The following is a 19,426-nucleotide window of genomic DNA, read 5'->3' as shown; positions in this document are numbered from 1 at the left end:
TCGATTGGTAGCGAAGGCAAGACGGTCGACAGCTTGTGCTCCCCCAATATTTCCATTTGCGCAGCCCTCCGGCTCCTAATACCGCGGTTCCTCAACCTGCTGATCACAGTCTGTGAAGAGCCGGGAAAGTTAGATGCTGCTCTTATTTCGTTAGCAGTCAGAAAGGGGTCCTGTCGAACTGTCTCGAATAAAAGAGCATCCTCTTCCAATGAAGAAATCCGCGGACGCCCAGGAATAGGGCGATTTTCGACCTCCACAAAATTTTGGTAACGATGAACCCATCTCGCGGCTGTACTTCCAGGAACACCGACCAAACGGCCAGCAGATCTAGCCCCATATCCAGCCTCAACTAGAGCTATAACTCGCTGTCTCATGTCACGTCGGTTCGCCATTACGATGAGAAATGAGAGATGACGATAATACTTTAGTGTAGACAATGACTATTTAACATGATATAGAATTATTGAAATAAGAGGCTTCTTGCATAGTAAGAGCTAATAAATCAACCCTAAATTAAATATCTAAATAACAGGATATAACAGGAAGTCCAATTGTTGCGAAACTAATCAAATTAAATCTAATTACATTAAATAAACAAACCCCAAGTTATGACACCACATTGCTACAGCTAAATTGTATGTTATTAACATAAGCATTGTATAGGTCCGTGGTTGTGCGTTGGACGACAAAACCAAACATCGAAAGTTCGAATCTTGCCGAGGAATGTAACTTCTTGCTTTTTATAATGTAAATCAGACTTATAACTACAATCATTCATATTTCTTACATTATTTATTAATATTTATAGCCAACATTGAATTTGTAAAGAAAAGACTTTAGAAATCTAATATGGAATTTGTGATCTGTAGTGACATAAACATAGATTATCTCTCGGAACTTTTCCGTAAAAGTAAATTAAATTCACTCCTTGAAACTGGAAACCTTATTCGTAGGGTCATTTTCCCATAGCATACAAGCTGAAGTAACACAGCCGTTGATAAACGTTTTGTACACAGAATTAGACTGAATTCCTATTCGACAGAACCTATAATCAATGGCTTGTCTGACCATGATAAACAAATCCTATGTGTTTCCAATGTCACTGAACAATTTCAAAATATTAATTTAAAAACTAAGAAAGGATCGTAATTGCTGTATCTAGTGATTATTTACATTTATGTCTACAAAATGAATCTTGGAAAAACATATATGATACTGGTACTACTGATATTAAGAGTAAATATATTGAATTTTTCACTTAATTTCAGAATCAGTTCAGTGGATGTTCTCCACTCAATGTTGTGAAAAAATTCAAAAGTTAAAACATGTAGATAACGCAGGGACTTCAAAATCTCATGTATTAAAAAGAAGAATCTATATGTAATGATCTTCATGTTCTTAAATACTGCAAGAAGTACAGTGTAATTTATCAAAACTTATGAAAGAGGGAAATAGAATATATTTGAGTAGAAAAGTACAAAATTCAGATAATGCAATTAAACCTATTCGTAATATTATTAAATTTAAACTTGTAGATATCCTAAGAAAGAAAATATTTTTTCATTAAAACCAATGATTATAAAGTAGAGGATCCTAAATCTATTGCAAATTCTTTTAACGTATTATAGTATATAGTACAGAAATATTATTGACAACTTAAAAATTCAAGATTTTGCAAAAGATACTGCAATTGGTTACTTAACAGATGTATTTAATAATTATTATTAATATATGTAATTAGTCAATAACTGCAACAGTGCTTATACATTCAATCATAACATGAATAAAATTGAATGCAAACACGTAGATAAAATAGTTAAAATTAACTGCAGGGGTGAGAATGAAATAATCCAAAGCCATACTTTTAACAAAAATTGTTTTTTGCGAGTGCATTTCTTACAGATATGGGAAAGCTATTAATAAATTATTGTAATAATTATTCAACAAATAACATAGGCTAAGGACTCTAAACCTTTGTAAAAGTTTGTCTATTATTATATATTTTTTAAATTTCATTTTAATTGTTAGTTTTTAATATATATGCATTTACATTGTATATATGTGTGTGTATAAATGCATTCATTAGATTAACGTTTATAATATTATAACTTGTAATTTTGTATTGTTTGCGATCATTAACACTTAATCTCAGGACTTTGTAAAACTATATTCCAACGTGACTTAGCTATTTCAACGTTATTTAGACAAAAAAAAAATGTTGTGTAGACTAAGAATCGAACTCGCACTCTTCTACACAACACGCAGAAGTCTTACCGTCTGAGCTATGGAAACGACATGAAAGCTTTCCTTTCTGTGCGGAGTGTCGATCTAGTCATGAAGGTCCATTGTCGATTTAACTACACGATTTATGTATATATTTATCTTTTATTTACGTAATATTATCATATTTTTTGCAGTTTTTTAATTTAATTTCGGAACGATGCTAGTAACAAACCAAATAGCCTGAATTTAAGTAACTCAATATTTGTTATCTTGTGTATCGATGCTCTGGTCTCCGATCATGCGCAATGTCTTACATCTGAGACTTAGGAATATTCAATCGTCTCATCCTTTTCCAGGGAAACTGTACATATTATCGCACTATAGACGATTGTACCTAATTCCAATTACCAGTTTCGTCCTTCGTACTAGTAACTCATGTTGAAATAATCTATACCTACTCTATAAAAGAATACCTTATGTACTGTAAATTCAATCTTCATTTCTGCCCGATCCGAAAAGATAAAATTACTCAGACATACTATCTACTGTCCGTCCAAGTGGTTATGTCGTAGGGTCGTAGAAAGGGAGGAAATCACGTGACAGTTAATTACTTAACGAAGCCATTTTATTTAAGTTATTTTAAACAGTTCTATAATATTACGTAGATGTCCAATTCCTAACAGAAATTAATGTTCTCAGAAAAGAGCTAAGACAGCCCAGCCACTAGCTGGCGAATAAAAGCAGGTGGGGGGAAACCGGGTTAAGACGTAGGCAAATGGATGACAGTAGCTGTGCGAAAATGATTCAATATTGAAAGCTATTTCGTCATTGGAAAACGCGAACATATTTTTGGAACGTACTGTTTACTGTGACTGTAAGGCTACTATGACTGTATATGCGGTCTTGGATCTGTGTAGAGGACGGTTGAACTTCATTAGTAAAAGGGGTGGGAGCGAAGTACATTCAAAAACTCAGTTATAATAAAAATTGAAGTAAAAATAAAATGATGTCCCTGTATGTTTATATGTGCCAGGTATAAAGCCGGGTACCTTGACAACAAACCTGATAAATTTGTTACTCCTCCTGATTTTTGTTTTCTCGTTGATGTATAGAGCAGCTCTACAGCTGACTGTTGTTTAGTCACTGTCTGAAGACAGGCCTGAACCTTACAAGTGACACCAATAAGGCACCACTTATGAGGCAACTAAGCCAGGAGATTATTTCTGAATTGTTTTTGGTGCAAAGTTCCACTGTGCTTTGAATATTTTTGAAAGGATTTCCAATACTGTGATCAGTATAGTGGATAATTTCAAGTATCCTCACATTTCTTTGCATTTTTTCATAGATTTTTCTATAGTCAGTATCATGAATATTATGTATTTGATGTCATTTTCATAACTTAGCCTACATTATTTAAGGAGATTTTAACAGTTCGTTATGCGGCTAGTTGAGATTTGTTGCTTGATATGTCTAGCACATATGGTATCACTTTTTGCATTAGCTGTTATACTGTAGCTCTGGATTGAAGATTTAAAAAAAATCATATCTCGACAACTAAGTTCTTTTCGGATACAGAACTTTATAGGGAGGTTTCTTGTTTCCAACGGAACGTATGGGGGAAAAATCCATTATAATTTGCTCTCCTTGTCAGATTAATCTAAAATATTTACTATTCCTCCTGAATCATCCAGTATGTTTAGTTAAGTCCTCAATTAGTCAATTTATTTATTTATCTATTTAAATAGATATATATTTATTTATTTGTCTATTTAAATAGATCTTTATTTATTTATTTATTTGTCTATTTAAATAGATATTTATTTATTTATTTGTCTATTTAAATAGATATTTATTTATTTGTCTATTTAAATAGATATTTATTTATTTATTTGTCTATTTAAATAGATACTTATTTATTTATTTGTCTATTTAAATAGATACTTATTTATTTATTTGTCTATTTAAATAGATACTTATTTATTTATTTGTCTATTTAAATAGATATTTATTTATCTGTCTGTCTGTCTGTCTGTCTATCTATCTATCTATCTATCTATTTGTCTATAACAAGTCAAAACCACAATTACAATAGATAGTAAAAATATTTGCTTAGAACATAAAATTTTAGAAAACATCATAAAAAGAGATAAAACAGATACAAATGCAAGGTATAAGTGTAAACACAAATAAAAATGAAAAAAGACAAATATATACTACGTAAATAAAATACACAGATATAGATATAAATGAAAAATACAAAATTAAATATATGAAAAATAGATAAATATAGATATCTTAACCAAAAGATGTAAAATCTAGCTATAAATGGCAAATTGTAGAGTAACAAATAAGTAGCAAAATCATTTAAAATCAACTACCTTCAGTATATTAAAAAGAAAATGTTTATATATAATGTAGGAAATGCCGAAATCTAGATCCCATGTTTTACATATTTCATTGAATTCTGAACACATTTTAACACTGATGAATTTTTATGTGCTGAAGTGTTTGGTTTTTTATAATACAACAATTGACGATTTCTTAAATGTGGTGTACCTGCATTAAGCTGGATTTGTGATAATATTTCGCTAGACCATTGAATACTTTATGCAATAAAAGTTGGTCAGCAAGTAATCTACGACTTGCAAGAGAGTAGTTTGTTGTACGAAATGTTGTTATGGAAGAGCGGATAATCCCCATCAGGACAGTTGAAACAGAAAACGAAAAAATGTTTGGAAAAACAATGTGAACAACAAGACACCAGCAAAGAAGACACCGAGATATACAAAGAAAGAGGAGAGGCAAGCAAACAAGAATTTTTTATTTTGGTAGGTTATTTTACGACGCTTTATCAACTTTGGTTATTTAGCGTCTGAATGAGATGAAGGTGATAATGCCGGTGAAATGAGTCCGGGGTCCAACGCCGTATGTTAGCCAGCATTTGCTCCTATTGGGTTGAGGGAAAATCCCGGAAAAAACCTCAACCAGGTAACTTGCCCCGACCGGGAATCGAACCCGGACCACCTGGTTTCGCGGCTAGACGTGCTAACCGTTGCTCCACAGGTGTGGACGCAAACAAAAAGAATAAAAACAAAACGGAGTAGGAAAAACATATGAAATCCAGCATTAACCAATGGACTAGTATCATGACAAACTGAATCTGCAGATTTGTACTTCGAAATTGACAACTTTTAGAGAGATGTTTATGTGACTTCAGTTTTATTCACAGCGCATCTTACGTTGCGCATTACTTTGAGCGTGATCGCATCTCATCCCTCAGATGTGTCCGCGTAATGGACTGCCGGGATGCTGAATGGATTAGAGTGCAAGACATGGCGCTCACGTACTGTAGTTTCGAAGTATATTTTACAGGATTGCTCATTTATTAAACTTTCACGTAGACTTATTGACCACAACTGCTGCAGGAAAGATCTTCTCCCCACCTGCAAACACGCGAATGCAACTGTAATGTTAACAGAATCTTGTGTTACGTCACCAAAGTGTGGAATGATCGTCTCTATAGTGTAAATAAACTAATATATTATGCTCACTTCAGTATTACGGCAAAATTATATCTAACAAATTTTTCAATAATAATAATAATAATAATAATAATAATAAATACCAATACGTCTATATGTATATTATTTTCTATACATTATAACAGTCAACACAAAATTTTTGGGATATATGTACAAAATACTATTAATTAGCTGAAATCTTCATTCATAATATAGAACAAACACACATACTAACAACTGACAACAACAAACACGCAGAGAGAATAATGTACTGGCATCAATATGTAGATGACATAATAGTCTTATACACGGTGAGCATAAATGATTGCCCTAGTTTGGGGATTTTTTTTTTATAGACAAACCGTGAATCATACAACAATGGTACTAATATTACCAAATAAGGTATCTCTCAAAGTAATTCCACTTCTTACCGGTAGAGGACCTGAGTTTACAGAGTTTACAGAAATGGCGACTGGTGTTGAGCGTGCATTTGTAGCGTTGGAATTCCATTCCACAAGATCAGTCATAACAGTGCAGCGAAATTTTCGAACAAGATTCCATAAACATCCACCAGACCCCAAGACCATTAGACGATGGTACAATCAATTAGTGACTACAGGATGTCTGTGTAAAGGAAAATCTCCTGGTCGGCCACGCGTCTCACAAGAAACAGTTGAACGAGTGCGGCATGCTCCCAGTGTAGTCCACAGAAATCTACACGCCGCGCCAGCAATTCCTGAACAACAGATTGCCAAACAGATGGATTGGTCGTGCGAGCAGAGACGATATGCAGCTATTGTCCTGGCCTCCACGTTCCCCTGACATAACACCCTGTGATTTTTACCTGTGGGGATATGTTAAAGACTCTGTTTTTGTACCTCCATTACCGGCAAATTTGCCAGAGTTACGCGACAGCATCATCAACGCCATCGACATGGATACACTTCATCGTGTATGGGACGAATTGGACTACCGGCTTGATGTCTGCAGGGTCACAAGGGGAGCACACATCGAGCACCTATAAGGCATGTTAAAAAAACTTGGAGAGTTTCTCTATCTACTTGTTGTATATCTAAATATTTTCTATGTTAAATCGTTTGTCCACAAATAATTTTCGTAACTAGGGCAATCATTTATGCTCACACTGTATAATGGAAACAAAAGACAAATAGAAAACCTACATCAATAACTCAACAAATTACATCCCAAATTAAAGTGTATAATAGAAACAGAACATAACCGAGCTATAAATTTCTTAGACATCACCATAACCAAAACAAATAACAGACACGAATTCAAAATATACAGGAAACCCACCACAACCACAAAACACATACACAATTCATCAAACCATCCCATACAACATAAGCATGCAGCTTTCCTTACAATGACACACAGATTAATTAACATACCAATGAACATTGACAACTATACTGAAGAACTAAACACATTAAAACATATAGCACAAGACAATGGATATAACCCTAACATAAAAGACAAACTAATAAAAAAGGGAAAACAAAAACAGAACAAACCAACACAAACACCGCGTGAGAATAAATAACATTAACATATCACAATACCAATACTCACAAAATTGCAACTTCATTCAGAAAACTAAAATGCAAGATAGCATACAAAACAAATAACACAACACAGAAATATCTAAATAATCACATCAAACATTCAAATAAATATAATTCAACTGGCGTTTACAAACTAAAATGGAATAGTTGTCCATATTTTTACATAGGACAGACAGGAAGAACCTTTCAAATAAGATATAATGAACATATTAAAGCTATAACCAAACCCTACAGCACATCAAATTACGCAGAACATATTATCAACTATAATCATGACTACAGTAATATAGAAATAGATATGGAAATTCTACACATCACACCAAAAAATCCGCAGTTAAACATCTTAGAACAATACGAAATATACAAACATACAATAACACACCCACAACATATACTTAATACACAATTACAGTTCAACACCCACACGTTATTCGACATCATGATACATAGCACACAAACAACCACCCTCCACCATAGGAGCAACACGCCCCCACCCCTACAACTGACGAATGCAAATGGCAGAATGCAAGACCAACAACAACAACAGTAGTTCGTAGGACACTGAAGATGACGTAGTACCGGCGTCGAAACGGACCGTCTATCTAAGGTACATAACATTTTTTTTAATGTTAACACTTTTAACGTGTCGTTAAACAATTTTAAGTTTTCTAAACAGTATTAACATGAACGAGAATCAATGAATTTTAGTTTCTTGCAAATTCGGAAACAAATTGTTTAAAAAAAATTGGTATTTTCACAGTAGACGGGCACTTGGTTGGATGTAGTAAGTACTACCAACTTCTTAAATTTAGAGTTAAATGTTTGTGATTTTAAGTTACTTTTGCATGCTAGTTCTAGTTTTTATACTAGGTGTCGCCGTGATGTTTTTAATTTGATTTGTTATAGTTGTGAGTTGTAGTTGGAGTGAGAGGTTGTATATTGTGTCTGATGGTCGAAGCGATTGAAACCCTGTCGTTTTATTATAGTTTTTAGAGATGTGTTAATATAGAAAAGAGTGTAAAGTTTTGTATTGATTTCGGTTTAATTCCGAAGGAAAATAAGAACTGTGTTGAATTTGGTGAAGAAAACTCTGTTTCTGTGGTTTCGAGGAATGATCTAGTGAATTTTCCGTACAGACTAAGGTGTCTTAAGTGTTCGAAAAAGACTTCATTTTGTGTGAATACGTGGTTCAGTTTTGCGAAATTGACTGTACGTCAGAGTATCGGTTTAGTGCTTTGTTGGTTGCAAGGTTTAACTCTAAGAAGCGGCTGCTTCTGTGTTAGATTGTTATGGCTTTTGTAGGGAGGTTGCTTATGTAATACATTCATTGATTGATTGATTCATTCATTCATTCATTCTATTCCATAGATCTTACATGAGCAATGCAGCTTTAAGATGTGGAACAAGTCAAAATTTTACAATATTACAATTACAATTTTTACAAATTTTTACAGTTTTACAATTTAGTAATTTTCTACAATTTTTACAATTTTGTGCAATTTTTTACAATATTGTTTTTACAATATTTTACAATTGGTGTTAATAATTCTGTTCCTATTGGTGGATTTGGAAAAATTGTGAAGATTGATGAATCTCATATTGTAACACGCAAATTTAATAAAGGACGTTTAACACGTAGTGAAAAGCGTCAGATATAATAATAATAATAATAATAATAATAATAATAATAATAATATTAATGATTTATATGATATAGGATTTTGGAGGAACTGAGGGAGAGAGTAGGAACCGTTTCATCACGAGAGTAGGTAATCGAGATAAAGATACTTTGATTCCATTGATAAAAACTTTTATTTTGCCAGGGACGAACATAGTAAGTGATGGTTGCAAGGCTTACAGAGAACTGATGAAGGAGAGTTATGTGCACGAGGTTGTAAATCAAATCATTCGTTACAATTTGTGAGGGAGATGATAGGAGTGTACAGTTGTCAAACTGTTGAAAGATTATGGAAATCATTGAAGAGCAATATTAAACGAGAAGGTAGACCGGCTGTAAGGACGAAACGCACATTTATCAATTAATTTATGTGAATTCTCTTAAGGCTCTACGGTGTACAATGCCAAAATTTACGTTTTTTCATATAAAAAGACAAAAATTGGAAACCACGTATCTCTTTATGCTTTAATTTTAAAAACCTAAGTATCTTGGCCATTGTCAGACCTTTTATCTAGCAATTTTTTTTTAACATAAACCTTATACATGTATAACCTTACTACAATTTTCAGTCTTTTGATTTCCATAACACCACCTAAAGTTGGATATACAGTCCAAATTCATACAATTTAACAGTTTCAGTACGAACTTCCCACCTCTCCTTAGGACCATTATTGTTTGGGACAGACTCGCATAGTGTAATCGCCGACTATTAACCAGTGTTGCCAACCAAGGAACAAGAAATCCCCTATATCTAATTAAAAAACCCCTAAAATTCAGAGAAACCACCAATTTTTTTTTTATAATTTTTACTGTAAAAAACGAAACATAAAAATTAGCAATGTGATTAGGCCTATACATACACAATTTAATAGAAAGAATATTCACACATCATGCACACTGCCATGCAATAGAATAGAATGCTCTTTGAACTTCTCATAATTTGTCCTCGCAGTAGGATCTGGTTGGCATCGGGACAACAATGTGCTGCATTCTGCAAGTATTGCCACAGTGCACTGAAAATCCATAACACTTGCAACTTGCTGAGTGCCGACTTTTACTCGGGCAAGCAGAGAAGTAGTTTCAAACTAAAAATGTTATTCGTAGCTCACGTGGCTGACATTTGTTGCGTATAATCTATATATATATATATATATATATATATATATATATATATATATATATATAATTATATATATATATATATATATAATTTGAATTGGTAATGGAAATTACGGGAAAACGGCTGAACGGATTTTAATGAGTGACCTCTCATTTCCATGCCTGGCATTCAAAGTTTTTCGGAAAAATAGTAGTTTTCAGTGAAATGTCAATTTTCCTACATAATTTTCCTATTTTCCAAAATCCATCTGTTGTCAGTTTTGAAAACTAATTTTATTGAATCACAGCCGACTTGATTGAATTTCAGAACAAAACAAAACACACACTACAATAAACAAAAGGCTATTACACGAAGGCCATGACCTGCAGGATTGCAGCCATATTTAGAGCTCAAATTCAATTTGTTATTAAAAATAATTTACAGGTCTCATTCTGGAGTGTATAATTTTGTGAGAACAGCTGTGTATTGGATATTCAAATCTACGAAACTTGAGGTGGTTTGATGACATTATTACCATTTTAGATATTACATATTATTATGGTTAATGTCATGATGCGTCTATTTTTCATTAATTATACATAAAATTAATGCTATATTGATGACATGAAAGTAAAACGTTTTGAGGTTATGTAAGTAAATGTAGAGAATATCTTAATTTAGATTTTCATTTCTATAATTTACTGAGTGGCGGCTATATATAACTACAAAACTTACGTAAGATAATAATATTGTTTTTAAGAACTATAAAAATATTTGATTTTTAATCAAGTGGGGTTGGGTCTTTTTCATATACTTAATGGCGGTGTAGTGTAGATATTGATATGTGTCATTGTCTTCAGTATTGGCTCTAGAGAGTGCAAAAATTACAGTTCCTAAGGAAAGACCAAAAGGTATTACTTACTAAGAAAATAAGAGGCCTAGAAAATTTTGTAGTCTCCAGATCATTTCAACATGATCTCTTAGTAGGATAAAATGATTTTACGCTCTACATTTCAAGTTCTACATGCAGCAAAATGCTATTGTTCGAAAACTTAGCAAACTTGACATTTTTTTTAACTTTCGCCTACAATCCACAATGACCTGAAACAGCTATTGCTATCGTCCTGACATTGATACTTGCTTTTCCGCGTTGAAACTCAAAAACTGAAGGTGGATAGGTTCAAAAAAAGTATGTGGCCTAAAAACCCATTCAGAGGGAGTATGTTTCATTATTATGGAAGCAAGTAACTATCAAAATGTCAAGTATTCTTCATTGAAAATAAATCTGAAAAATTGTTATTTGAACGTCTAACGAACTTAGTTTGTAGCAGCATGTGCTGCACAAGCCACTAGTATTTAGTATAAAACGAAATCTAGTCAAGAAACCATATATGTAGAATATAAAAGAAATGAAAATCAGTCCTTTCAGAAGCATATAATATATTTTGATTGGGGAAATTGTTTAATTGGATTTTACTGCATTGTATAGGCCATGACTTAAACAAGACAAGGAGAACACGTGTGCAACATGGCGACGGGCGGGAGAGAGAGTCATAATAATGTAATACGAGTAATAAAGAGAACAGGTAAAGAAACATGCTTGTAAGATGCGATACCGGCCGAAGAGGGGATTCATAATCATGATATTCCTCGTTCAATTACACAACACTCACTATAATTAATTTTAAAAATACTGTAAGTCCTAATGACGAAGTTTAGAAGCAGACCACAAAAAAAAACCTCTAACATTTGTCTCTCCCCAGAAAATCGCCCTAACATTTTTACTTCCTCAATCTCCCCCTGGAAAAATGTTTTCCCCCAAAATCTGAGATTAATTTTTCTTAACCTAAAGTCAACTTTGACTGTTGAAATTTCTCTGATTAAGTTAGATGATCCAAGTTCAGTTATTTATTTTCTGTTTGAAATATACGAGCGGCAGATTGTGCAAAAAGAATAACCATTATTATTAATATACTTGGTAGATACAGTAGATAGCATGTCAGTAATTTTACCTTTTCAGGTCGGGCAGAAGTGAAGACTGAATTTACAGTACGTAAGGTACTCTTTTATAGAGTAGGTACAGAATTATTTCAGCATCAGTTACTGATACGAAGGACGAAAGTGGTAATTGAAATTAGGTGAAATAGTCTACAGTGCGATATTCTCATTAGAACTGAAGCCTGTATCGAAATGAACAGCCACCATTTTCAAAAATGTGTTTAAATATCCATATTTGATTATTTTTCAATTTAACTTCATTTTCAATAGTGTACGCTAATGTGCTATAGACAGTATAACATACGCTGCATAATGAATACGTCCGCATAGACAGCTCAGTTCGTGAGTAAAAACACTCATTGTTAATACTGTACTGTATTTTTATTAAACAAAAACCTAATGAAAATGATCAAACTCAAAAGCGCGATATTTTCTAGTTTACGTAAATGGATGAACTACTTTTCTTCCCACCTGTACCTAGTAAAGTGATTTGTTTGTATATTAAGCAAGTATCATCTAACTGCAGTCGTGGAAGGGGGTAGCAAACGTGTTTACGGTTCTCAAGACCATAGGTATAGCGAGGTTAATATTAGAAATGTTAATAAAAATAAAATGATGTCCCCGTACCATTGGGCCAAAGTGTACCAGAAATATATTCGTGGATCTCTCAGTCAGAGTCATGAAAGAATAGAGCTACGGGCGAGAGTTTTGAAATTCTATAATAACAACGGGTTAAGGACATATTTTTTAATCACACTACTCATTACCTCTTCCAGAATTAAAATTTCTTCAATGATAACTATGTCAGTAGGAACTAAATTAGATATGTACTATTATAATGCTCTCACAGTTAAATATAGGCACAGGATATGAAATTTATATACTGTCCACTTGCTAACCTAATTTATGAGTAGGTATTACAACAAAATGTGGCGAGTGATATTAACTGGATCACAGACTATCAAAACAGGCACAAGCACTTTAAAAGATGTGACATTATAATGAAAGAAGTACAATGAAATGGTAGACGGTCCAAATGTTAAGAGGAATTAAAGAACAAAGGAAGGATTAAGGTCACCGAGTTCAGAGAAATAACGAGGGTACAATTACGTGAATTTTGTGCTCTAAGTCTGGATACAATGAATGTGACGGAATACGAAAATGAACTCTATTACATTACAAGCAGTCACTGTACAGCCGTTAAAAACTCATGGACATAGAGGCAGAGATAAAAATGAAGCTTATGAGATTCTTTGAAATCTCGTGGAAATTAATGAGGTATAGAAACAAAATTAGCACGTAATTTTTTTTAACTACACACGTTAACAGATCTATTTAATTAATTTATCATTGTTACCATTTAAAAGGAATTTTACCCATATCAGAGTTTGACTTTCCTATACTCAGGAAACGCACTTGGATGACGTCACCGTATTAACAGGAATTGTTACCAGATTTCCAAAGTACAAAACGTATAAAATTTCCACGGTGAAACCAGTAATTTTGTTATCTAAACATTAATTATGAGAAACGCGATGTCGCTAATAAATTAGCTAATCTTTGGATAGAAATTATTATAGGAGTTATATATTTTCACACTACAATTAGGGTTATTGAATAAACAACATAAATACACATAAACTCTATAATTTTCTATGACAATACATTTTCAACTTTAAAACCATGTCCTTTCAAATAGGATATGTATATGAAAATGAAAGAATGCTTTGATTTCCTGTAATGTGTAAAAGCAACACTTAACTTATAAATCATTATAATGGTTGTCTTCCAGTAAGTCTAGTGTAACACTTTAAATAATTAAATACATATCAGTCTTATAACTTATCTAATTACTACAAAAACAAATAAGACTGTAACAATTGAATCGGTGAGTGGAAAAGGGGTAACAATCCAAAGTCATGCTTTCCAGATAATAAAGGAAAATTGTTTTGAGACTTTATTTTTAATTTAATAAAAAAAATTGGTCACATTTACTACTAGTTACAAGTAACTCAGCCTTTATATTTGTTTGTTAATATATAATTTTTATTTTTTAGATTTGATTGTTTAAAGTTTGGGAATGTTACTCTCTTTCCAGTCAAATGGAATATTGGTTAAAATGAACAGAAATATTTTGAACAATTAGTAAGTTTTCTTTATAGCGTAACTGTAGAAAAAAGTGTACAAATACTTTTTTTTTCAAATGTGGAAAAAAAAACAATCATAAAACGGTGTTAGAAGTTTTTTTTTTTTTTTGGGCCTCGACTAATACACCTTTTTAGGTTACAAACTCTTCTCCCCTACTCCTAGGTTTTTCTCCATTTCTTTTATATGTGTATTCTTGTTCACATTTCCTTTCTTTCTCCTTGGCTCATTATCTTCCTCTTGTAACATTATTGTTTTTTACTCGAAGACACTAACTTCAAAAACTATTTTCCAAATCTTGCAGACAGAATACCGCTGATCAAACAGTCCACACCTATGGAGTAACGGCTAGCGCGTCTGGCCGGAAAACCAGGTGGCCCGTCGTGTCGCAGTTAGGACGAGTTATCTCGCTGAGGTTTTTTCCGGGGTTTTCCCTCAACCCAATATGAGCAAATGCTGGGTAACTTTCGGTGCTGGACCCCGGACTCATTTCACCGGCATTATCACCATCTCATTCAGACGCTAAATAACCTAGATGTTGATAAAGCGTCCTAAATAACCTATTAAAAAAAGAATGATCAAACATAACCTGCAACACCTGTAATAACAAAGCACTAAAACAGTTAAGAAACTAAACGATTACTGAGTGCTTTTCAGCGCTCGAAGCATAGAGGAGACTGTTGTACCTTTAAACACTTTTAACATTTTATTTTTTTTTTTTAATTTGGGAAATGAAATTTTCGAAATGAAAAAGGGCTTAAAGTAATTATTGAAAATTCCTTTACAACTTCCTGTATGTATTTTCCTGTTTTACAGATCTATCAAGGATGGAAAAAATAAAATGAAGGGATATGTAATGTGTTCAAAGATACAACAGGTTCATGTACCTTGGAACATACCCTCTTTTAAGTTGGAACACATGGAATATAGGTGGGAATATAGCTCTAAAAACTGACAATCATATTTAAAATGTATTTGCCATCATAAACCACATCAGGCTTCCCTGATTGAGATTTTATTTCCTGGAAGAGCAATAATTGCTCAACAGCTTTCTTCAAGGCGTCCGGATGAACTCAACTAAAGACTTACTTCGTGACATGATCTTAAAATAAAAGAAAAAGAAAAATCGATAGTATCGTGTATTTTGGAACATGTTTCATGGCACAAGATGTTTTGTGTTCAAAGGTACAAGAGGGTGCACTTTTAAACAAATATAGCTCCCAAAACCCTTCCTTATACGCAAAAAATTGAGATGAAGACGTCTTTTCTTCGGTAGTCAATCTAATATGAAGCAGCAAAGACAAGAAAATAAAATAAGAAAATAGTGAATAAAAAAAGAAACAAAAGATAGTGGATCGTATCTACCAAAAAGGAATTTAAAGAAATTTGTTAAAGAATTTGGTAATCTATCATTCAAATTATAATTATCTACCAACCTGTATTAATAATTAGTCTTTCAAGTCGGTCACGTGAATGCGAGGCGTTTGTATCGAAATAACCTGCGACCCAGCACCGCAAGTAACCTTGATGGCGATTGCATGTCTGCTCTGCACCCACGACGCACTCTGATGCAATCTGACATGCCGTGTTGTGCAGGGTAGCATAGTTACGTAACTCAAGTAGGTCATACCACATCACGACAGTCTCAGACATTAAACTATAAAAAGTCGCATTAGAAAGTGGAACTATAGATTTAGTTATCCTACTTACACAGGTTAATACCAATGCAAGTAGAGGAATCATCAATACCGACTAAGCTACAGATGGAAACTACAAACACAAAATAGGTGTATGTACTTAAAGTGTACCAAAGCAGAAGGCAATACAAAATTGAATTGATCAACTACAGTTTTAATAATTTACTTAATAAATTCGTGAATTGATGGCAAATTCTTGGTCTACGAATTCAATCGCGGTCGAAAGATATACAGAGTGGAAGTAAAATAACTAAAGATTATAACAGCTATTCCTTGGAAGGAATGGTGCACGGGAGAAGAGTTCGGGGCAGAAAAGGTATCAGATGATAAATGACATTAAGATATATGGATCGTATGAGCAGAGAAAGAGATAGGCAGAAATTAAGAAAGACTTAAGAAAGCTGCGTTTGCAGTGAAAGACCTGTCCTCGTGCAGACCACTGAATGAATGAATGAATTAATAATAATAATAATAATTACAATAACAATAATAATAATAATAATAATAACAATAATTACAATAATAATAATTACAATAATAATAATAATAATTACAATAATAATAATAATTACAATAATTACAATAATTACAATAATTACAATAATAATAATAATTACAATAATTACAATAATAATAATAATTACAATAATAATAATAATTACAATAATAATAATAATTACAATAATAATAATAATTACAATAATAATAATAATTACAATAATAATAATAATTACAATAATAATAATTACAATAATAATAATAATTACAATAATAATAATAATTACAATAATAATAATAATAATAATAATAGTAATAATAATAATAATGCAATCACTGCGGGTAATCGGAAACGGAACACTTTCTTGGCAGGCTAACACGCTACAATTCAGTTATGAAAGTGATAACATACTGAATGCATGAGCACAGGCCTGCAGAACTCGTAAGTAGTGAAATCAGCCTCACTCCACTTCTATAGGAAATGATCGACTTGTCTAGACCTGTTTACATTCTTTGCGGGTGCAAGCTCTATCAGTGGCGGCACGGAAAGACAAGTCGAGGACTGTACTTAACTTATTTTATCCACAAAGTGGACTTAATCGGTTTTACTAATAATAGGACGATAGGTAAACTTCTTACAATAAATGCACACATACATTTTAAAATTCATTTTATAAGTCTTTTAACTTATTTATTCCCCTCATTCATTTTTCTCTTGCTTTCCAAAGAATTTTATTATCTGTTCATTTGTAATTCTTGATAGCATATTGCATACCTGCCGCCGCGAGAATGAATGTTGATGCAACCGAGCGTAACTAGAACGCTATGACCGCACTGCTAGAAAAGGTGTGTGGGGTAGAAGGGGTAATAAGACAGTCGCTCTGCGGAGTACAGTTCTGCAGGTCCGCATGAGCATAACGTTGAAGTTGGTTGGCATTTACAGTATTAATATTTTCTCTAATACGTACACTTCAATCAACAAGAATTTACGCATGTAAATGCAGCTTCTAAACATTCTAACTCTTGACTACGATTTATGTCCTTGTATTCCGAAACATCAGGATTAGTGTTAATTGTATTACTGTGTTTTATATTCATGCTGAATTTGAGCCGACAACTGTAGGCCTACCGTTTCGTGTTCAGTTCAGAACACACTGCAGGCCATTTTATGTTTTCCTGGGTGTACGTAAATGTTAAAACTTCAAAACGCAGTTGTTGGTTCGAATCACTTTAAGGTTACAGTAGATGTGGCTGGTCAAACTTGAAGTTCATGCTGTATGTTTCTGGATATTTTGCAAGCTGGGGACACTAGTTCATAAGCCGCTGAGGTGGTGATGGACAATTGTACCGGGACATCATTTAATTTTTACTAACATTTCTAATATGAACCTGCCTAGATATGAGAACCGGAAACACAGTTTGCTACCACCTTCCACGACTGGAGTTCGATGATACTGGCGTAAAATACAAACAAAACACTTACTAGGTATAGGAGAGAAGAAAAGTAGTTATCCATTTACGTAAACTAGAAAATATCGCGATTTTGGGCTTTATAATTGTCATTAAGTTCGTGTTTAATCAAACTACAGTACAGTATTAACAATAGGCTAATTGTTTTTATTTACGAACTGAGCTATTCACGCTGACGTATTCATTGTGCAGTGTATATTATACTGTCTACAGCACATAAGCGTACAATATAGAAAATAAAGTTAAATTAAAAAATAATCATAATATCGATATTTAAACACACTTTTTAAAATGGTAGCCGTTAATTTCGATACAGACTTCTGTTCTTTTGTGCATATTATCGCACTATAGACTATTGTACCTAATTCCAATTATCAGTTTCGTCCTTCGTAACTAGTAACTCATGTTAAAATAATTCTGTACCTTGTCTATAAAAAGAGTACCTTACGTACTGTAAATTCAATCTTCACTTCTGGCCGACCCGCACTGATAAAATTACTCAGACGTGCTATCTACTGTCCATTTAAGTGGTTACGTCGCAGAGTCGTAGAAAGGGGGAAAATCACGTGACAGTTAATTACTTAACGAGGCCCTTTTATTTAACTTATTTTAAACAGTATTATAATATTATGTACACGTTACTTAACAGAAATTAATGTTTTCAGGGAAGACCTAAGACAGCTCAGCCACTAGCCTTTACAGAGGGGCGAGCAGAAGCGGGTGAGGGGAAACCGGGATACAACGTAGACAAACTAAAGGTAGAACCTACAATTCAATATTGGAAGCTCTTTCATCACTGCAAAAAGCGAACATATTTCTGGAACGTATTATACTCATTAACTCAGTACTGTTTACTATGACTGTAGAGCGACTTTGACTGCATATGCTACCTTGATTCTGTATGTAGGACGGTTGAAAGTTTACTAGTAGAAGGGGTGGGAATGAAGTATAGCTGTCAAAAAAAAAAGTGGCCGCACTCGTGAACAGCGAATATTTTCAAAGTCCACTTCGGGTCGCGGCGATGTTACACGATGCATGTGCTTGTACAAGCAGTTCCCGAACTATGAAAGTGTTCCATATCTGCGCCTCGTAGGCCAGCGGTAGAGTGCTTGTTTAGTGATTCAAAGGTTGTGGGTTCGGGCCTTCTTCAAGTTTTCATTTTATTTTTTAATCGTTTTTTAGCGATGTAAATGCTATTCAAATTATCATTTATATTCAGTTATCGTTCTTTATGGATATCACGTTATTTATATTTTGTTATCGTTCTTTAGAGATATGAATAAAATTCAAGTCATCATTTGTATTCTGTTATCGTTTTATAACGATATGAATAACAATTTTTATTATTGTATCTCCAATGGTGGTTAGCCCTATTTTACATATGTATGTTAGGGCTATAGTTTCATACACAAAAAAGATAAGCATAAAGAGAAATGGAAAAGAAAATTAAATTAGCTTACGCGATGTAAACAAAACATAAGCAATCCGTAAATTAGGCATTGCGATTGCAA

Source organism: Periplaneta americana, chromosome 13, assembly GCF_040183065.1.
Source record: "Periplaneta americana isolate PAMFEO1 chromosome 13, P.americana_PAMFEO1_priV1, whole genome shotgun sequence".
NCBI classification, from domain to species: Eukaryota; Metazoa; Arthropoda; class Insecta; order Blattodea; family Blattidae; genus Periplaneta; species Periplaneta americana.
This window is presented reverse-complemented; position numbering follows the sequence as displayed.